This window comes from Pongo pygmaeus, chromosome 2 (assembly GCF_028885625.2).
Source record: "Pongo pygmaeus isolate AG05252 chromosome 2, NHGRI_mPonPyg2-v2.0_pri, whole genome shotgun sequence".
Taxonomy (NCBI): Eukaryota; Metazoa; Chordata; class Mammalia; order Primates; family Hominidae; genus Pongo; species Pongo pygmaeus.
In genome coordinates this window covers 58,534,255-58,557,196 of record NC_085930.1, presented here as the reverse complement: position 1 = coordinate 58,557,196, position 22,942 = coordinate 58,534,255, and the positions used below count along the sequence as shown (strand labels likewise).

Here is a 22,942-nt window from a genome sequence, read left to right as displayed (position 1 = left end):
ACAGTTCCCCCATCTTTCTTTATTTGGAGTTGAAAATCCAGCATGGTCCAGGGATCACCACCAGCCTCCTCCTTTCCCTAAATATCGGGATTGTTAACTCTGGAGGATTCATCAAAGGAGAGTTACATTCTCCCTGCTGACGCGCCACGCAGCCCCTTCCCATTTCCAGGGGGTTTGTGCAAGCTGTAAATCCCCGGGGCATCTGAATTCCCCTTAAACAAAAGGCTGTCTCCTAACCAAACAGAACCTTCTTGAAGTCAGCAAAATGGATACTTTGTGGCATAAAAAGGATTTTTCCTCCCATAGCCTTGTTTTCTTTTGGCCTCCCTTCCTCCCAGAACTTAAGAAGCAAATGGGAAGAGAAGTGTGCGAGGAAAAGAATGAAAAGAACAATGACGTATAATATCCCAAAAAAGATCTCTGACAAGAAATGATAGGGTTGCTAGCTGGGAAGCAAGGATCACTGAAACCACAGCCTTTTCACTGTCTTAGAAGTTATAATCACACTCTCAACATAAAGGTATGGCATCCAAACCACCCACTGCTCCCTCCCGGTGCGGGCCTGGAAGCCACACTCTCAGTTACACTGTCATCACACGGGTCACATTTTGCCACTAGGAGCTCAATGCTGCGATTCTGGATGGCATTCTTGATCTGGGTCTCCATGTAATTATGACCGACTATGGGCTGTAGAGGTGGAGAGTTATAAAGCTCTATAACGGCCCTATTAGTAAAATGAGGCTCAAGTTCTATGGTATGGGCACAAATGTACACGTATATGATCAGAAGTCTTTCTGTAACACAAAGAACCCACGTGGTACACAAACCCAATTCTGTACTCAACCTACATAAAATGAAAATATTGGTTATAAATTTTAACACCTACTGTGTACACCTACTGTGATACTATTCCTAATATCTTAAAAATAAATACGACTCCTAATATCACAGTTGGTGTACACACTGTGATATTATTCGTAATATTCCAGCGGGATGTTACTCCTCAGGTCACAGGGGGTTAATACCCTGGGACAGTATTCATCATATTCCAGGGCGGTGATACTCCTAAAGTCACAGGCTGTGTACCCCCTGTGATATTATTCCTCCTATTCTAGGGGGATGTTACTCCTAATGTCACAGGGATGTTCACCCTGTGATATTATTCATAGTATACCAGAGGGATATTAGTACTAAAGTCACAATGCGTGTACACCTTGTGATATGATTCGTAATATCCTAATGTCACAGGGGGTGTGTTCCCTGTGATATTATTCCTAACATCCTAGATGGATATAGCTCCTAACGTCACAGGGTGTGTACACCTTGTCACATCATTCATAATATCCTAAAACTACGTTATTCCTCAGGTCACAGGGGGTGTTCACCCTGTGATATTATTCGTCATAGTTTTGTGGGAGGTTACTCCTAATGTCACACGGGGTGTACACAGAGTCACACAGTGATATGACTTGTGATAGTCTATAGAAATGTTACTCGTAAATCACAGGGGCTGTTCGTCCTGTGATATTATTCATAATATTCTAGGGGAATGTTACTACTATTGTCACAGGGGGTGTACACCCTGTGATATGACTCATCATATTCCAGCGGGATGTTACTACTAATGTCACAATGCGTGTACACCCTGTGATATTATTTGTAATATCCTGAAGAGTTGTTACTGCTAAGGTCACAATGCATGCACAAACTCTGATGTTATTCATTATGTCCTCGGGGGATGTTACTCCTAATGTCACACGGGGTGTACTCCCTGTCATATTATTCATAATATCCAAGGGGGATGTTATTTTTAATGTCACCGGGGGTGTATATCATGCGAATTCAACACCTATGATACTATTCCTAATATTCTAGGGGCGTGCTCTTCCTAATGTCACATGGGGTGTACACCATGTGTGTACACCTGCTGTGATATTATTCATAATATCCTAAGGGAATGTTACTCCTGATGACACAGGCTGTGTACACCATGTGTGTACACTGTCTTGGTTATTATTCATATCCCCCTAGGATATCTAGGGGGATGTTTCTTTTAATGTCACAAAGCGTGTACAAAATGTCACGGAAGTTGTACACCTTGTGACGTTATCTGTAATACCCTAGAAGGATGTTACTCCTCATGGGTCACAGGGGTGTACACACTTTGATATTATTTGTAATCTCATAGAGAGATATTACTTCAAATATCACAGTGGATGTATGCACATAGTGTATACCCTGTGATATTATTCATAATATCCTAGGGAGATACAACTCCTGATATCACAGTGTGTGTACCTCGTGTGTGTACACCCTTGACATTAGTCGTAATATCCAGGGTAAATATTACTCCTAATATCATGCTGTGTGCACACCCTGTGATATTTTTCATCATTTTTTAGGGAGATATTGCTTCTAATATCACAGTGGGTGTACCCCATATGTGTAGACTCTGTGACGGTATATTTTATATCCTAGGGAGGTATTACTCCTAATATCACAGTGGGTGTTCACCCTGTGATATCATTCTTATTTGACCTTGCTGCCTTTTTTAACCCACACTACAAAAGGAATGGAACAGATAAGAAGATATTGAGATTAGACTGTGCTGCCATGCGGCCGCCACAGGACACTTTTAATATCCCTGTTTCTCAGGCTGTAGATGAAGGGGTTCAGCATGGGGGTGACCACTGTGTACATCACTGAGGCCACTGCAGCCTTTCTCAGGGAAGATGACACATCTGAACTGAGGTACCCTCCAAAGCCTGGTCCATAAAATAAGCAAACAACTGACAGGTGAGATCCACAGGTGGAGAAGGCTTTATACCTCCCACCTGATGATGAAACCCTCAGAATGGAGGAAACAATTTTATAGTAAGAGAAAAGCGTCCCCGATATGGCAAGAAAACCAAATACGGCAGCAGAGAAATACATGATGATGTGATTGGTGAAGGTGTCACAACATGCAAGATGGGGGAGTTGAGAAGGGTCACAGAAGAAATTAGGAATTTCCACATCCTTGAAGCAGGTCATTTGTAAGGCAATCAAGCTGTGCAGCTGGGTGTCTAAAAGACTGAGAAAAAAAAAAGACAACAAAACTAGGAAGCCACAGAAAGACAGGTTCATGATGGCTGAATGTTATAGAGGGTGACAGATGGCTACAAACCGGTCATAGGCCATCACACGCAGGAGCATGTCTCTCTTCCATGCCTCCAAAAATGGCAAAGAGAGACATCTGAGTCAGGCAGCCTGCATAGGAGACGACTCTGCTGTGAGATTGAATGTCCACAATCATCTTGGGGACCGTGGTGGAGGTGAAACCGATGTCAGGCAAGGACAGGTTGGAGAGGAAGAAGTACATGGAGGTGTGGAGGTGGGAGTCAGGGCTGACGGCCAGGATGATGAGCAGGTTCCCCAGCACCGTGACCAGGCACATGGACAGGAACAGCCCAGCGAGGACCGGCTGCAGTTCTGGATCCTCTGAGAGTTCTAGGAGGAGGAATATGGAGACATCTGTTAGATTCTGTGGGTCTGTAGAGTTTGGACACCTTTTGCCTAGAAAAGAGGGTTGAAAAATCGGAAACAAGTAAACCAACACCCAGCATTGTGTCTGCATTTTGGATAGAAGCAATTCACAAGTAATGTTTTCAGATTCCAGAGCTATCCACGCTCAGCAATATTTTGCAGTTCTGACAAACTCAATTGTCTTCTAATGCTTTCATCATTGATTTCTGTGTTATTCACTTCTTGCTGTACACACCTGCCTTAGAGACACTAGATTCAAGAATGTTCCAAGAGCCAGATCATCATATATAACAAATTGGTAATTGCTAGAAAATACAGCCTATCTTTTCTGAAGAAAAATACGTAATAAAACCATTCTCTTCACTTTAAGAGAAAGGTTATCCTAATTAAAGGAAATTAAGAACTCAAATATTTTATTTTATTTGAATAGATTGATACAAATTCCCTTGATTGAGAACATTTATAAACACTAACAGCTGAGACCATGCCATCTGCAAATGAAATTAAAGTTGATAGTTCATAAACAGAAAATAGTTCCACATGCCAGTTAGGTCCTAGTGATTTCATCATTATGTTTTCTGACTTTTCTCCTTCAGGAGAATAATTGCTTACTCAAATCAGTGGGTCTTGTTTTAAAATTCATGGAAGCTATAACTCCTGTCCTTAGCTTAGGTGGACTTAGAGTTTTCATCAGAAATTTGGCCAGACACAGTGGCTCATGCCTGCAATCCCAGCACTTTGGGAGGCCGAGAAGGGCAGATCACAAGGTCAGGAGATCAAGACCATCCTGGCCAACATGGTGAAACCCCGCCTCTACTAAAAATACAAAAACTTCGCCCAGTATGGTGGCGCACACCTGTAGTCCCAGCTACTCGGGAGGCTGAGGCAGGAGAATGGCTTGAACCTGGGAGGCAGAGGCTACAGTGAGCCAAGATCACACCACTGCACTCCAGCCTGGGCAACGAGAGCACAACTCCATCTCAAAAAACAAAAAACAAAAAGAATCAAGTAAGCTGAAGTCACACTGATGACAGCCAATTTTTGTGAACCAAGGAAGTGTCAATTCAATAATTAACATAGATTTTTACTTTTGTTATCTCCTATGTGCCAAGCAAGATACAGCCTCTGGGCAATCAGAAACAAAAGAGACTCGCTTGTTCCTCTCACAATACTCAGTACTTACTGAGATAAGGACAAAATAAAATGTCCTGTCTGGAATGCAGGGAAACCAGAACTTCAGGTCAGGGGATATTTCCGTTGAATTCTATGGAGTTTAAGCCTAAAATATTAACGAATGTATCTAAAATGCACTTTGCCTTTACTTTATGCATCCACCACGTAGAGATCACGAAGCGGGCACCCACGATCGGTTTAATCATCGCTCACTTCCATTGGATCAACTAGAAATCAACTCAGATGAGAGTGTTGAGTCTCAGAGGATGGACATCTCACCCCTTGCCATACAGACAAGTAGAAAGGGTGGTATTGAAAATTAATGGCCAGACTCTAAGTCCCAGGTACTATACTTCATGGTCTTCCAACTCTCAAAAAGTTGTGGGATTTTCTGTTTTTCCTTTTGTTTTTTTGAGACGGAGTCTCATTCTGTTGCCCAGGCTGCAGTGCAGTGGAGTGATCTCAGCTCAATGCAACCTCCCCATCCCAGGTTCAAGCTATTCTCTTGCCTTAGCCTGCCGAGTAGCTGAGATTACAGGCACCCGCCACTATGCCCAGCTAATTTGTTTCTATTTTTAGTAGAGACGGGGTTTCACCATGTTGGCCAGGCTGGTCTCGAATGCCTGACCTTGTGATTCACCTGCCTCAGCCTCCCAAAATGCTGGGATTACAGGCGTGAGCCACCGCGCCCAGCTTCAAAAAGTTTTAAGCAGACCTCAGAGGTCTTAACCACAGGCACATCTGAGGAGCATTTTTGAAATGGTTTCCAGCTTCCTCGATAGGAGTGGAAGCCAAGCTCTGAATTTGTGACTCCTTTGAGGAAGTCGAGAGCTGTAAGGAAAGCCAGGAACAGAGGCAAGGGAAAGATACGTCCCGGATGACCCTGTGCCAATTCTTTCTGGAATCTTTGATGTGATCTCAGCTGCCCTTTCTATACTTGACACAGTGATTGTGGTGCCCACTGGTCTAGCTGTGGTCTACAGGGAACCCCCAAAGGGAAGGGCACAGTGAGCAGGGGCATCGGCCTGAGTGACAAGGATTTGAGAGGGCAGGTTGGATACAGGGACAGGACTGGCCAAATGCCATATGTCTGGACTTAGACTGCCTGGTTCAAATGGGACTTCACCTTTTTTGACTTCATATTCTGGTACAAGTTATATGAAAATGTGTTGCTCCTTTTCTAGTCTGTAAAATAATAATGAAATTGTGCACTAATAACTGGGAGACTACGCAGATGAAATGAAACAAGCTGCACAGACCACAGAGCTCAGAGCCTGGTCTTTGGGAAGCCCTTAGTAGGGGTTCATGACGCCATGGTGTCTGTCGTCATCCTCTTTATCCTCATCATCACCTTCATAATATAATCTTTTTGTTGTTCTGAGGGAATAGTTTAGAGGGACTCATTCCCTGCTATCATGGGTGAGATGTCTATGAAAAGGACAACCAGTGGGGGAGGAAAGCAAAATTTTGCGTAAGATTTCTGAGACCCCCCCACCACAACCAAGAACAGAAACTCCACAGTCTGCTGAGCTGATAGTTTGCACATTGGTCTCCTCCCATCTGCCCACAGCACTCTCCTGTTTGTCCTGAGGATGAGGAAAGAAAACAAGGCTCCCGACCATCCCTCAGCACTCACTGAACTGCCCTTCCCCTCTGCTGGGCCATGACCACGGAGAACAGGTCCACTGTCCTCCCTGCGTGGTGCACATTGGAGGCTCAGATTCCGTCCTCAAGGCTGGCAAGAAGACAGGGTGAGACATGAGCCTCCTGATACAGGTGACGGGTGTGGAGCCCACAGCACTGGAACCTCACACTGCAGGGCTGGAGGCACAGACTGAGTATTTACTATTCTATGGCCTGGGGCGCTCAAGACACAGAGCTCCTCATTAGCCAAAGTCACCCAAGTTCCCCAACCTCTAAGGATTTCCTCATAATAATGCAAGAAGAAAAGTGAGTGTCCATAGAAGATTTGGGGCTCTTCCTCTAATCAGGAGAAAGCTTGTGTGTACTATTCGCTTCTTTCTTTTCTTTTTAAAGATCCAACTGCTTTAATTTTCATCTTTTATTATGCGAAAATATATCATGTATAAATATTAAAAGTTATAAATATATATTATTTCATATGGAATGGCCAGTGTAAACACTTACAATTCCCACTATTTTTCAGTTTACAGTTTAATCACATTAAGTACATTCACATTGTTTAGCAGCCATCACCGCCATCATCTCCAGAACAGTTTTATCTTTCAAAATGGAAATTGCACCCATTGACCAAACTCTCCATTCCTCTCTCTCTCCCACCCCTGGGGGCCACCATTCTATTTTGCAACTCCATGAGTTTAATTACTCTAGACACTTGATCTAAGTGGAATCATACCGTGTTTAATTTTTTCCTTTTTTTTTTTTTTTTTGGTTTTGTTTTGGAGACAGAGTCTTTCTCTGTCACCCAGGCTGGAGTGCAATGGCGTGGTCTCGACTCACTGCAACCTCCACATCGTGGGTTCAAGCGATTCTTGTGTCTCAGTCTCCTGAGTAGCTGGGATTATAGGCATGCGCCACCACTCCCAGCTAATTTTTGTATTTTTAATAGAGACGAGCTTTCACCATATTGGCCAGGCTGATCTCGAACTCCTGACCTTAAGTGATCCGTCTGCCTCAGCCTCCCAAAGTGCTGGGGTTGAGCCACTGAGCCTGGTCGTGTCTATCCTTTTGGGATTTATTTATTTCACTGACTATAATGTCTTCAAGGTTCATCCATGTTGCAGCCTGTGTCAGAAGTGCCTGTCTGGTTTTTTGGGGTTTTTTTTTTTTTGGTTTTGTTTTGTTTTGTGTTTACATGGAGTCTCCCTCTGTTGCACAGGCTGGAGTGCAGTGGCACAATTTGGGCTCACTGCAACCTCTGTCTCCTGGGTTCAAGCAGTTCTTGTGCCTCAGCCTCCTGAGCAGCTGGGACTATAGGCAGACGCCACCACGCTCGTCTAATGTTTTCCATTTTCAGTAGAGACAGGGTTTCACCAAGATGGCCAGGCTGGTCTTGAATTCCTGACCTCAGGTAATCCGCCCACCTCGGTCTTCCAAGATGCTGGGATTACAGGCATGAGCCACTGCACTGGCCAGAAGTGCCTGCATTTTTAAGGCTGAATAGTCTTCCATTGTATGAATGAACTGCAGTGTGCTTTTTCATTCATCTGTCCACGAACCCTTGGGTTGCTTCCACATTTTGGCTGTTGTGAATAATGCTGCTATGAATATGGGTGTACAAATATCTCTTCCACTCCTGGCTTCTAATTCTTTTTGCTAGGTACCCACAAGTGCAACTGCGGGAACATCTGATCATTTTGTTTCTAATTGTTCCAGTACACGCCATACTATTTTCCCTGTTCCTTCACAGTTTTACATTCCCTCCAATCATATTCGAGCATTCCTGCTTCCCTCTAGTCTCACCAATGCTTGTTTGTTTACCATATCCATCCTAATGTGTGGTATTACATTCCTGGTTTGATTTGCGCTTCCCTATGATTAGTGATTTTGAACACCATTTTAGATGCTCATTGGCCATTGCTATATCTTCTTTAGGGACACATCTACTCGAGTCTTCTGACCATTGTTAATGGGATGCTTTGGGTTTCTTGTTGTCTAGTTCTAGCTGTTCTTTATATATGATGGATATCAGCCTCTTTTCAGATATATGATTTGCAAATATTTTTCCTCATCGATGGGTTATCTTTTCACTCAGTTCACAGGGTTTTTTGATGCACAAAAGTGTCTGTCATTTAGATGTAATCCAAGGAATCTAATTTTCTTTTGTTGCCTATGCTTTTGGTGTCATATCCCAGAAAGCATTGCCCTATCTGATGTCATGGAAGTGTGGCCAATGTTTTCTTTTAGGCATATTATACTTTTAGCACTTGGGATTAGGTCTTTGATCCAGTTTGTGTTAAGTTTTGCACCTGGTGTGACTTAGGGTCCACCTTCATTCTTCTGCATGTGGAAATCAAGTTTCTCCAACACCATTCCTTGAAAAGGCTGCTTTTCCACCAATGAACTTTCTTAGCACTCATGTTAAAAATCATTTGAACATATAGGTGAGAAGTTATTTCTGGGCTCAAAAACAAACAAACAACAGACAACAGATAAGGATAGAGCATGCGCCGGGTGCGGTTGCTCACGCCTGTAATCCCAGCAGTTTGGGAGGCCGAGGCGGGCGGATCACCTGAGGTCAGGAGTTCAAGACCAACAGGGAGAAACCCCCGTCTCTACTACAAATACAACATTAGCTGGGCATGCTGGGGCATGCCTGTAATCCCAGCTGCCCGGAAGGTGGAGGCAGGAGAATCGCTTGAACCCAGGAGGCAGAGGTTGCGCTGAGCCAAGATGGCACCATTACACTCCAGCCTGGGCAACAAAAGCAAAACTCCATCTCAAAACAAAAAACCAAAACCAAAAAAACCAGCAAGATTTCCAGAGCAGAAAGAGAATAGCTTAAAAAACAGCATAATGAGAAAGGTAGGAAGCTTCTTACCAAAGCATCTGGAAATATGCAAGAAATTCTTGTGAGCTAAAATTTTCATACTGTGCTATCAAACACTAGAACTCACTTATTCCATCTTACTGTATTTTGGGACCCAATTATCCATTTCTCTTCATTCCCCATCCCACCCCTTTTCTTCCTAGTGTCTGCTAACCACCTTTATACTTTCCACCTTCCTGAGATTCCTTTTGTGTGTAGGTGTGTGATGGAGTCTCTTTCCGTTGCCCAGGTTGGAGTATACAGGCACAATCTGGGCTCACTGCAACCTCCGCCTCCCAAGTTCAAGTGCTTCTTGGGCCTCAGCCCTCCGAGTAGCTGAGACTACAGGCACGCATCACCACGCCCGGCTAATTTTTTGTGTTTTCAGTAGAGACAGGGTTTCACCATGTTGGCCAGGTGGGTCTTGAACTCCTGGACTCAAGTGATCCATGCAACTCAGCCTCCCAAAGTGCTGGGGTTACAGGCCTCAGCCACCACACCTGACCAAGATTGTCTTTCTTATTCCTACATATAAGTGAGGACATGTAAGATTTGTCATTCTGTGCCTGGCTTATTTCACTTAATACACAGACCTGCAATCTCATCCATTTTGTCTGCAGTAGAGAGGATTTTATTCCTTTTTAGGCTGAATAATACTTCATTGTGTGTGTATAGCACAGTTTCTTAATTGAACAAATTTCTAAAAAGCAAATATTTTTAAAATGTCTCGGAATGTGAAACTTTAGAGATACTGTGCCCATTTTATTCTTCTATTTCCCATCTTATGTATATGCAAGTGTATGACAAAGCAACAATCAGTGTGTGTATAAATCTATAACTTCAACAAATGTAAAATGAAAATGCTAAGTGGTGGCTGGGCGCGGTTGCTCACGCTTGTAATCCCAGCACTTTGGGAGGCCGAAGCCGGCGGATCACCTGAGGTCGGGAGTTCAAGACCAGCCTGACCAATATGGAGAAACAGTGTCTCTACTAAAAATACAAAAAAAAAAAAAAAAAAAAAAATCAGCCGGCCATGGTAGCGCATGCCTGTAATTGCAGCTACTTGGAAGGCTGAGACAGGAGAATCGCTTGAATGCAGGAGGCAGAGGTTGCAGTGAGCCGAGATCGTGCCATTGCACTGCAGCCTGGGCAACAAGAGTGAAACTCTGTCTCAAAAAAAAAAGAAAAAAACAAGAAAATGCTAAGTGGTAAGAAAAAACAGCATAATAAAAATTTGTATGGTGTTGATGGACAATGCATTTGAAGATAATATTTGAAGAAATCATATTGCAATTAACTTCTGTTCTTACTCATTGGAACTTGATGCCTCTAAAAACTTTGTCATTGGAACCACCTCTGGTGCTAAAAAAAAAAAAAAAAAAAGGGGTCACATACCAACACAGGTGCAAGTAAATCAGAATTTCAGGTAATGAGACCCAGGCCTCATCATTTGTAAGCTCCCCAGGTGATTTGACTCAAAGCCAAGATTGAGGACGGATAACATGGATCTCTACACATAACCTGCCTAAAGAGATTCTCTAGAAGCAGTTTATAAAGAAATTCCACATGAACTCTGGAAGAGGATATGAATTTGATGTACAGTATGTCCTCACTTAACATCTTTGAAAGTCTCTTGGAATCTTCACCTTTAAGCAAAATTATGGATAGTGAAACCACTTATTCCTCATCAACATTATAACCAGACAACTTTGAACACACCAATGGTGTTGGAGGACCTGCTGTACATTGTTTCCATAAAGTCAGTCTTCAGGGAATTCCAAAGTGAAGTGAGGACTTCGTGTATATAAATGATGGTTGTGATTCCACCTGGATGACAGGGTTATTGCTCAGAAACTAAAGGAGGCCGCCTAGGTATAGAAGATTCAGTCATGAGGTTTCTGCTAAACAAAGGATCCCAGAATACTCACCCATTCCAGTTAAAGGCATAACGAAGAAAGCAATATTCACACGGGAAATGTGGAAATGAATAAAAGCCATCAAGCAACAAAAATAATGTGACTAAGGGGCAGGATTTGCAGATGTAGGGATTTAATGTGGTTGCCCTATCTTACCCACACAAGAAAAAGTATGGAACAGATCATGAGATTCGACTGTTCTGCTGTGCAGCCTCCAGGGGGCACTTTGAATGTCCCTGTTTCTCAGGCTATAGATGAAAGGGTTCAGCATGGGGGTGACCACAGCGTACATCATTGACGCCACCACACCATTGCTGGGGAGTGGTGACACAGCTGAACTCAGGTACACGCCAAAGCCTGTTCCATAAAGTAAGCAAACAACTGCCAGGTGAGAGCCACAGGTAGAGAAGGCTTTATACTTCCCATCTGGTGATGAAATTCTTAGAATGGAGGGGACAATTTTATAGTAAGACAAAAGGATCCCTGAAATGGGAAGAAAACCAAACATAGTACTATCTAAATATATGAATATGCTATTGATGACGCTGTCAGAACAGGCAAGGTTGAGAAGTTGAGATGGGTCACAGACAAAATTAGAGATTTCCACATTCTTGAAGAAGGCGAATCGTAACACAATCCACCTGTGCAGTTGGGAATCCAACAGCCTGAGGAAAAAGGACACTAAAACTAAGAAGACACAGAGGTGAGGATTCACAATGACTGGGTAGTGTGGGGGGTGACAGATGGCCACAAATCAGTCATAGGCCATCACAGTCAGGAGCATGTCTTCTATACATGCAAAAAGGACCAAGAAAGACATCTGTGTCAGGCAGCCCGCATAAGAGATGACTCTGCTATGCGACTGCATGTCCACAATCATCTTGGGAACCGTGGCCGAGGTGAAACCGATGTCAGCCCAGCACAGGTTGGAGAGGAAGAAGTACATGGGGGCGTGGAGGTGGGAGTCAGAGCTGACAGCCAGGATGATGAGCAGGTTCCTCAGCACTGTGACCAGGTGCATGGACAGCGACAGCCCAGCGAGGATGGGCTGCAATTCTGGATCCTCTGAGAGTCCCAGGAGGAGGAATTCTCAGACATCTGTGAGATTCGGTGGCTCTGTGTGACTTAGACAGCTTGAGAAGAAAAGAAGATTGGAAAAATAAAAGATAAAAACCAGCCCTTAATGCCGTGTGTATGTTTTGGATGCAAGCAATTCACAAGGAACATTTTCACACTTGAGGACCATACACTGTCAGCAATATTTCTCAGTTGTGACAAACCCAAAAATCTCAGAATTATTACATGATTTACTTTTTTGCTATTCAAATCTTTCTGTACATACTACTTTAGAGAAAATCCACTGAAGAATGTTAGAAGACGAAAACGTAATATATAACTAATCCGTGATCTCAGTAAAATACAGCCTACTCTTTTCAGAGAAAATAAAATGCAATAAAAATGTTCTTCTCTCTTTAAGAAAAAGATCTCAGTCTAATTGAAAGAAATTAAGAAGCAGTGGAATACACTCTATTTTATTCTGACACCGTGCTACAAATTTCTTTGAAGTGGAATATTTAAAAGGACGATACAAGAGCTAGGACTGCATTATCTAAAAACGAAATCGAACCTTATAGTTCTTAATGGGAAGACCTTTTACCCTGCCAGTTACTTTTCATATTTATTATCATCCTTAGGTTTTCTGACATCATTTCTTCATAAAGGTACAAGCACACTCAAATACGGAAGCTGTGTTTCCAAATTAGTTGAATATATAAGTCTTGGCCGAGCGCAATGGCTCACACCTGTAATCCCAGCACTTTGGGAGGCCGAGGCTGATGGATCACCTGAGGTCAGGAGTTCCAGACCAGCCTAGCCAACGTGGTGAAACCCGGTCTCTAGTGAAAATAAAACTAATTAGCCGGGCGTGGTGGCGGGTAACCCTAGCTGCTCGGGAGGCTGAAGCAGGAGAATCCCTTAGAACCTGGAAGGCAGAGATTGTACACCCTGTGATATTATTTTTGATATCCTAGGGAGATATTGCTCCTGACATCAGAGTGGGCGAACACCCTGTGATATTATTTGTAATATCCTAGAAAGATATTGCTCCTAATATCACAGTGACTACACACCCTGTGATATTAATTGTAATATCCTACAGAGATATTACTCCTAATAATACAGTGGATGTACACCCTGTGTTATTATTCATGATATATATTATGGAGGTACGACTCCTGATATCAGAGTGAGTGTACACCATGTTTATACACCCTGTGATATTATTTGTACCAACTTAGAAAAATATTATAGCTAATATCAAAGTGGGTGTACACCCTATGATGTTATCTGTTATACACTAGGTAGATATTAGTCCTAACATCACAGTGAGTGTACACCATGTGTGTACACACTGTGAAATTATTCATTATACCCTAGGAAGATATTACTGCTAATATCACAGAGGGTGTACTCCATGTGATATTATTTGTAATCACCTAGGGAGATACAATTCCTAATACTACAGTGGGTGTACACTCTGTGATGTTATTTGTAATGTCCTAGGAAGATATTACTCCTAATAGCAAAGTGGATGTACACCATGTGTGTACACTCTGTGATATAATTCATAATATCCCAGAGAGATATTTCTCCTAATATCACAGTGGGTGTACACTCTGTGATATTATTCATACTATCCTAGAGAGATATTGCTCCCAGTATCACAGTGGGTGTACACCCTGTGATACTATTCATAATATCCTAGAGAGATAGTACCTCTAATATCACAGTTTCTGTACACCCTGTGATATTATTCATAATATCCTAGGGAGATATTATTCCTAATATTACAGTGCGTGTACACCATGGGTGAACACCCTGTGATGTTATTCGTAATATCTAGGGGGATATTACCCTTCATGTCACAGTGGGTGTACACCATGTGTGTACACACTGAGATGTTACTCGTAATATCCTAGGGAGAGATTACACCTAATGTTACCGTGGCTGTACACCATGTGATTACATTCTGTGATGCTATTCATAATATCTTAGAAAGTTATTAGTCCTCGTGCCACAGTGGGTGTATACCATGTGTGTACACTCTGTGATGTTATTGGTATTATCCTAGGGAGATAGTTCTCATAACATCACCGTGGGTGTACATCATGTATGTACACCCTGTGCTGTTACTGGTTATGTCCTGGGTTGATATTACTCCTAATGTCACCGTGGGTGCACACCATGGGTGTACATTCTGTGATGTTATTCGTAATATCCTAGGGAGATATCGCGCTTATGTCATAGTGGGTGTACAGCCTTGTGATATTATTGGTAATATCCTTGGAATGTATTACTCCTGTTATCACAGCGGGTGTAGACCCTGTGATAGTATTTGTAATATCCTAGGGAGATATTACTGTATACCCTGTGATATTATTTGTGGCATTTTAGGGAGCTATTTCTCCTAAAGTCAGAGTGGGTGTACACCCTGTAATATTCTTCCTAATATCACAGTGGGTGTACACCAGGTGTGATTTTTTTTTCTAATATCCAGCGGGAGAGAGGATGATACTGCTTCCAATATCACAGAAGGTGTACACCCCCCTGTGATATTGTTCCTAGTATCCAGGGAAGGAGAAGATGACATTATTTCCAATATCACTGGGGGTGAACCATCCCCTACCGGGATATTGTTCTTAATATCCGGAGGTGGAGAGAAGGATATTACTCCCAATATCACAGGGGGTGTACACCATCCCTGTTTGATATTGTTGGTAATATTCCGGGGGGCAGAGGATGATATTACCTCCAATATCGCAGGGTGTGTAAACACCCCCTGTGATATTGTTCCTAATGGCCTGTGAAAGAGAAAATATTACTCCCATTATCGCAGGGGGTGTTCAGCCCTGATGATATTGTTTTCTAATATCTAGGGAAGGAGAGTGTGATATTACTCCCAATATCGCAGGGGTTGTACACCTTTTGTGATATTGTGCCCAATATCCAGGGAAATAGAGGATGATATTACTCCCAATATCACAGAGGGTGGACTCCCCAATGGGATATTGTCCCAACGGGGAGAGGATGATATTACTCCTAATATCAAAATAAATGTACACCACCCCTGTGATATTGTTCCTGATATCCAGAAAGGAAAAGAATGATATTACTCCCAACAGCATAGGAAATGTCTACCCACGCTGTGATATTTTTCCCAGTATCCAGGTGGGGAGAGGATCATACTACTTCCAATATCGCAGGGTGTGTACACCCCCTGTGATCTTGTTGCTAACATCCAGGTTTGGGGAGGACGACATTACTCCCAATATCCCAGGGGGAGTACACCCCCCCGTGACCTTGTTAGTAATTTCCTGGATGGAGAGGATGATATTACTCCCAATATCGCAGGGGGTGGACACACCCCTGTGAAACTCTTCCTACTGTCCAGAGGGAGAGAGGATGATATTACTCCCAATACCGCAGGGGGTTTACACAGCCCTGTGATACTCTTCCTAACATCCACAGGGAGAGACGATGATATTACTCCCAATATCACAGGGGGTGTACACAACCCTGTTATATTGTTCCTAATATCCAGAGTGAAAGAGGATGACATGATCCTCAATATCGCAGGGGGTTTACATCCCTCCTGTAATATTGATCGTAATACCCTGGGAGGGAGAGGATAAGATTACGTTGAATATCGCGGGGAATGTACACCCTCCCCCTCTGATACCCTCCCTAACATCCAGGGGAAGAGAGGATAACTGTACTCCCAATATTGCAGAGGCAGTACACCCCACCGGTGATATTGTTCCTCATATGCAAGGGGGGGAGAGGATGATACTACTCCCAATATCGTAGGGGTGTTCACATCCCCAGTTACGTGTTTCCTAATATCTCAGGGAGAGACAATTATATGACAGCAAATGTCAAACGGTCTGTACATCCCTTCCTGCTATTGTTCCTAATATCCAGGGGGGAAGAGGATGATATCAAATATCAAAGGGGTTGTACACCACCCCTCTATGATATTGTTCTTAATATTCATTAGGGGAGATGATGATATTACTCCAAATATCACCGGGGTTGTTCACACCCCCTGTGATATTGTTTTTAATATCCAGAGGGTGAGAAAATAATATTACTTCCAATATTGCAGGTGGTGTATACCCCACCTGAAATATTGCACCAAATATCCAAAGAGGGAGAGGATGGTATTAATACCAATATCGAAGTGTGTGTACACGCCCCTTGTGATGTGGTTTTTACTATCCAGGGGGAGGGAGGATGATATTAGTCCCAACATCACAAAGGGTGTACACTACCCCTGTGCTATTGTCCCTAACTTCCAGAGGGGAGAGGATGATATCACTCCCAATATTTCAGAAGTTGTACATCCCCCGTGATATTGTTCGTCATATCCAGGGAGGCACAGGATGACATTCCATTGAATTCACGACAGGCGTACACACACAGTGTGATATTGTTCCTAATATCCAAGAAGGGAGAGGATGATATTCATCCCAATAAAGCAGTGGGTGTACATTACCCCTGTGCTATTGTCTCTAATATCCGGGGGAATGGGGGGTGAGGGGAGAGGATAAAATTCTGTCAGATTTAGCAGGTGGTTTGACACCCCTTGTGGTGTTGTTTTTAATATCCATTGGGGAAGACAATAATACTATTTTTGATAGTCCGATTCATCCGATCCACCTTTCCGGAACTCTGAGGCTGGTAGGTGGCATGCAGTTTCCGTGTGATCCCCAATACCTTTGCAGTCTTCTGCACCAAGTCAGCCACAAATGGGAGCCCGTTACCTGAGCCGATCCGTAAGGGCAGTCCAAATCTAGGAATCAGATCTCAAAGAAGCATGAGGGTTACTTCACGAGCTTTCTCAGTTTGTGTTGGATAAGCCTCCACCCACCCAGAGTAGGTACACCCAAGAACTAGTAGATACTTGTTACCTCCACACTTTGGCATCTCTGTGAAGTCTACCTGGAGTCTCCCGTCCTCGTATAGTTCCCAGTCTACTGATGCCCAAGGCTGGTCCCAGAGGTCAGGTCTGCTAGAGTCAACTGAGTCCAACACTTCTACATAATCATGCTCAACAGGTCTCTGTGATACCGGGAGCAAGGCGGTGGAGTTTAGGGTGTTACAAACTTCCATGGTTATATGGGGATTTTCACAGGGCAAACTTTGGTACATGGTGAGTCTAGCATTCGTTAGCCAATGATGTCCTTTAGTATTCATTAAAGTCACCACAGCATGGGGGGCCTTTATGTTCAGGTTTTGCCCAGGAGTCAGCTTATTTGCTTCTTGTACTAGCAGGGCAGTTCCTGCCAAGGCCCTCAAACATGGGGGCCATCCTTTAGAAACCCCGTCTAGTTGCTTAGAGAGGTAGGCCACCGGCCTTTGCCAGGGCCCCACAGTTTGGGTGAAAACTCTCACTGCCATCTTTTCTCTCTCTGACACATACAATGTAAAAGGCTTTGTCAGATCTGGTAGCCCCAGGGCTGGGGCTGACATAAGCTTTTCCTTTAACTCATGAAAGGCTTGCTGTTGTTGGGATCCCTATTCAAAAGGTTCCCGGTCCCCGTCCCCTTTGTGACCTCATACAAAGTCTTGGCTAACACTGCAAAGTTTGGGATCCACAGTCTACAAAACTCCACAGCTCCCAGGAATTCTCTCACCTGCCTTCTGCTCTCAGGCTCCAGTAGATTGCAAATGACCTGCTTTCTTTCTGATCCCAGGCTGTGTTCCCCCTGTGGGATGGTAAATCCCAAGTAACAGTACCTGCTGTCCGCAGATCTGAGCTTTTTTCTTGGACACCTTATACCCACAGTCCTCCAGGTGCTGGTGTAGGGCATCCCTTCCCTTGGTGCACCTGACTGTCATGGGGTGTCCCAGCAAAAAGTCATCAACCTAATGGAGCAACACACAGCCTAGGTCTCTGGTGGGAAACTTCTGGAGGTCTCGAGCCAACGCCTCCCCAAAGATGGTGGGGGAATTCCTGAACCCTTAGGGAAGCCCAGTCCAAGTGTACTGAGTAGTGACACCTGACTCCGGATCTTCCCACTGAAAGGCAAACAGCTTCTGGCTCTAAGAGGCTAATCTGAAATGAAAGAAAGCGTCTTTCAGGTCCAAGCAGGTGAACCGGCTGTCCTCAGCTGGCAGCAACCCCAACAATATGGACGGGTTAGGTACTGTTGGATGTAAAGTCACTGTAGCTTGATTAAGCAAGCACAAATCGTGTACCGGCCTGTAGTCATTGGTCCCTGGCTTGGGAACAGGCAGGAGGGGAGTGTTCCGTGGCGACTGACAAGGAACTCTAATTCCAAAAGTTCTTAGGTGCTTGAGATGGACCTGGATACCTTGAAGAGCTTCTCTGGGGACCGGGTCCTGTTTTTGCCTAACTGGCTGGGCCCCAGGCTTAACTTGTATGAGTAAGGGGGCTTGGTTGATTGCCAACCCTGGAGGGTTGTCTTCCGCCCGTACTCTTGGCCACCGCTTAGCCAGAGCTGGTCTTATCTCTTGGGCCGGCTCAGTTAAGGAAAGTCTCCATTCCTCCTCTGGGGGGACGGTAAGGCTCATAATGACTCCCGTTCTGGGGAACTTTAGCAGCAAAGAGCCATGCTCTGTAAAAGAGATAGTGGCTCTCAGCTTGCTAAGCAAGTCCCTTCCCAACAAGGGCAAGGGACAGTCAGGGATGTACAAAAACTGATGAATCACTTTACATCCTCCTACAGTACAAGTCTGAGGCCAGCAGAAAGCTTGCTTGGCTGAAACCCCCATGGCTCCGATTATGTCAATAGTCTTTTTGGATAAGGGAGTGACTGGGGCAGTTACTACCGAGTGTTCAGCACGGTATCTACAAGAAAATCAGTGTCTCTACCCCCAACTGTCATTCTGACCAGAGGCTCTTTGGGGACACTTGAGCCCGGTCTCCCTCAGTCCAATAACCCTTCTGCCAGGTTGAGCCGGACCCCTTCCTCCTTGTCCGGGGCCTCCTGCTCTGAGTCACCTTGTTTTCTTTTGAGCTGAGGGCGTTGGTTCTTCCAATGTCCTATTTCTTTACAACAAGCACACTGGTTACGCTGCAAACTCTGACAGTCAAGCTGAGTTTCTTTCCCAGGGCCCCCCTTCCTTCCCTTGCCTCTTTGGGGGGACCCCTCTGATTGCTGCAGCTAACAAACAGGTCGGCGTGTCGCCGGGCCTGACGTTCATTCTCTTTGCGGTTTTCCTTACGGCTTACTGCATCCCTGTTTACAAACACCTGGTTAGCTATTTCTAATAATTGTGATGTCTTCATCCCTGCAAGCCCGGCCTGTTTCTGCAGTTTTCTTCTCATGTCTTCTGTGCTTTTACCGACTAAAGCCATGTTAATCGTGCACTGATTTTCAGGGCTATTGGGATCAAAGGGAGTATACATACGATAGGCCTCACACTGTCTCTGGTAGAATTGTGCTGCACTTTCTTCTTTTCCCTGAATGACCTCAGAGACCTTGTTAATGTTTGTGGCCTTCTGAGCTCCCCTCTTTAATCCTTCCAAGAGAGCTTCCCTGTCTCGGTTTAGCCTTTGCATAACCTCTCTTTCATGTGGGTCCCACTGGGGGTCGGTTCCTGGTAACTGGGTCCTTACATACTCTTGGGGGTTTTGATAATCAGCTGGTGCATGTTCCTCTAGCCACTTAGTTGCTGCTTGGAGCAGTCTCCACCTTTCATCTCTGCTACAGAGGAACATGAGCAACTGCTGGCAATCAGCCCAGGTGGCACTGTGGGTCTGGATAACAGTTTGGAGCAAATCAATTAGAGCTTGTGGCTTTTCGGTATAGGACGGGGTGTTGTTTTTCCAGTTGAGAAGGTCGGCAGAGGTGAAGGGCTGGTACACAAAAACAGGCCTCTCCACCATGTGACCATCCTCATCTATCCTAGGATACCGCTGCTCTCTCAGGGGCATTTGTATCCCTGTTTTGGGTCGTAAACGAGCTGCCAAGGGAGGGGTTTCTCCCGAGTCTTCATCTCCTCTCTTGTCTACTCTGGGAGGCCTAGGGATATGCTTGTCTCGTGAAGGCGCAAGCACTGTGGGCTCAAGAGTGGGGAGCCTCTTTCCCTGGTAGGGGTAGGGCACCACTGGGGTGTCTGGTGCCATCTCCTGCAATGGATCTTCTGATGTAGGGTCAAACAGAACTTCAGGAGTTGATTTCCCTGGGCAGGTGGAGCGGGATCGTTCCTTAGCTATCTGTCCCTTTGCTACTAGTACTGCTGCTGCCTGCCCGCTTAGCCACTGCGGGGGGTCTAGCACCAGCTGTCACCAAGTGTCTATGTATGGGAACTGCTCTAGGTATCCTTTACCAGTTACCTTGTGCCACACCTTAGAAACAAGGGACGTGTCCAGGCTTCCTTCCGATGGCCAACCCACTTCTAATGGTAGGCAATCTATTTCCCACAAGGTTCTAAGTTCCCCTGGTGGTCTAGTGGTTAGGATTCAGTGCTCTCACCGCTGCTGCCTGCGTTTGTATTCCCGGTCAGGGAACCAAGAAATAGAGCAGGAAAATCTTTCAGACAGTGGATTAAAGAAGGGAGAGGCTTTTTTATTCCACCAGGAGCATCGGCAGCCTAGCATCTTAAGAGCCCAGCTACCCTAAGGAAGACAGTTCCTGGCCCCTTTAAGGGCCTAAAACTCTAAGGGTTTCCACGTGAAAGGGTTGTGATGGATGGAGTAATGTCACCGTCTACCCCTGGCTATCAGGAAGAACATCACAGCAGGGTGTACATTTTCTGCGATATTGTGAGGAATGTCACAATGTTCCTTATTGCAATTAATAATCTCAATTATTAATTGACACTAATAATTATCAATATTAATAACTGATAATATAATTTTTAAAATCAATACCAAAAATGATAATTAATATTAAATAGTTATACTAATGATAACATTAATGATTAATATTAATGATTAATAACACCTGATATAATAACTGATACTGATCTTATCATTAGAAAACAGTAATATTAGCTCCTAATAATTAATATTAATATTAATAATCTGAAAAATTTTATTAGCAATTATTTCTTAATATTAATATTGGTAATTGATACTCATGTCAATAATAAATGAGTAATAATTAATACTAATACTACACCTAATACCTCAGTGGGTGTACACCCACCTGTGCTATTGTTCCTAATGTCCAGGGAGGGAGAGAGCATGATATTACGTTCAATATCGCAGTAGGTGTACACCCACGTGGTGATATTCATCCGAATATAGCATCCAGGGGGTGGAGTATGACGTTACTCCCAGTATAGCAGTGGGTGTACATCCACCCGGTGATATTGCTCCTAATATTCACGGAAGAAGAGAATGGTATTACTCCCAGTATCGCAGGAAGTTTACGCAACTTCTGTGATATTGTTCCTGATATCCAGACGCGGAGAGGGTAATATTACTCCCAATATCGCAGGCTGTGTACAGCCACCCTGTGATATTGTCCCTAATAGCCAGGAAGGGAGAGGACGATATGACTCCCCATAGAGCAGGAGGTGGACACCCACCCTGGGATATTATTCCTAATATCCATGGAGAGGAGAGGCTGATATTACTCCCAATATCGCAGGGGGTGTACATCCATTCTGTGATATTGTTCTTAATATTCAAAAGCGGAGAGGTTGATATTACTCCCAATATCACAGAAAGTGTACACCACCCCAGTCATATGGTTCCCATGAATCAGGAGAGAAGCGGATGATGTTACTTTCAATACGGCATGGGGTGGACCCGCCCCCAGTGATATTGTTCCTAATTTCCACGTGGGAGGGGATGATACTACACCCAATGCAGCTGGGGGTAGAAACACTCCTGTAATATTGTTCTTAATATCCACGGGGAAGAGGATGTTATTACTGCAAATAGTGCAGAGGATGTACCCCCGACTCTGATAGAGATGGTAATTTCCAGAGGTGGAGAAGATATTACCGACAATAAGGTAAACACGCTGTGTGACCACCGTAGATCGTAATATCCAGGGGGGAAGAGGGGTGGGGATATTACTCCCCGCATCGCGGGGATTACTCCTTGGGTCTTTTCTCTTCTGCCACACTTGATTAACACCCTGGGACATTGTTTTCCATAGTCTATCAAAATGCCACTACTAAAGTCACAGGGGTATTCACCCTGCGATATTATTTGTAATATTGCAGGGGAATGTTATCCTGATGTCACAGGACTCTACACACTGTGATATTATTCCCAATAGCCTAGCGGGACATTAATAAGTATGTCACAATGTGTGTACAACTTGTGGTGTTATTCCTAATCTCCTAAGGGGAGGTTAGTTTTATTGTCACTCAGGGTATATTCCCTTTGATATTGTTCATAATATCCTAGAGGGATGTCACTCCTTATGTCATGGGGTTTGTACACATTGTCAAATTACTTGCATTATCCTTATTAGATGTCACTTCTCGTATCACAGAAGGTGTACACTCTGTGATATTATTGTCCTATTCTAGGGAAATGTTACTTTTAATGTCACAGAGGGTGTACACCTTGTGAAATTATTCGTTATAGTTTTGTGGGATGTTACCCCTAATGTCACACGGGGTGTACACACAGTGATACTACATGCAATATTCTATCGAAATGTTACTGGTAAATCACAGGTCCTGTACACCCTTTAATATTCTTCATAATATTCTCGGAAAACGTTCCTAGTAATGTCACAGGGCGTGTAGAGCCTGTCATAAAATTCGTAGTATCCTAGCGGGAGTTCACTACTAATTTCACAATGCGTGTACACCCTTTGATATT

General features: G+C 44.0%; 2 pseudogenes; both read right to left on the bottom strand.

The window, feature by feature from the left end:
- Positions 1-2,598: 2,598 nt before the first annotated feature.
- Positions 2,599-22,942, bottom strand: part of LOC129032860 (olfactory receptor 7E24-like) — a 64,081-nt pseudogene continuing 43,737 nt past the window's right edge.
- Positions 11,258-12,244, bottom strand: LOC129032828 (olfactory receptor 7E24-like; annotated as a pseudogene).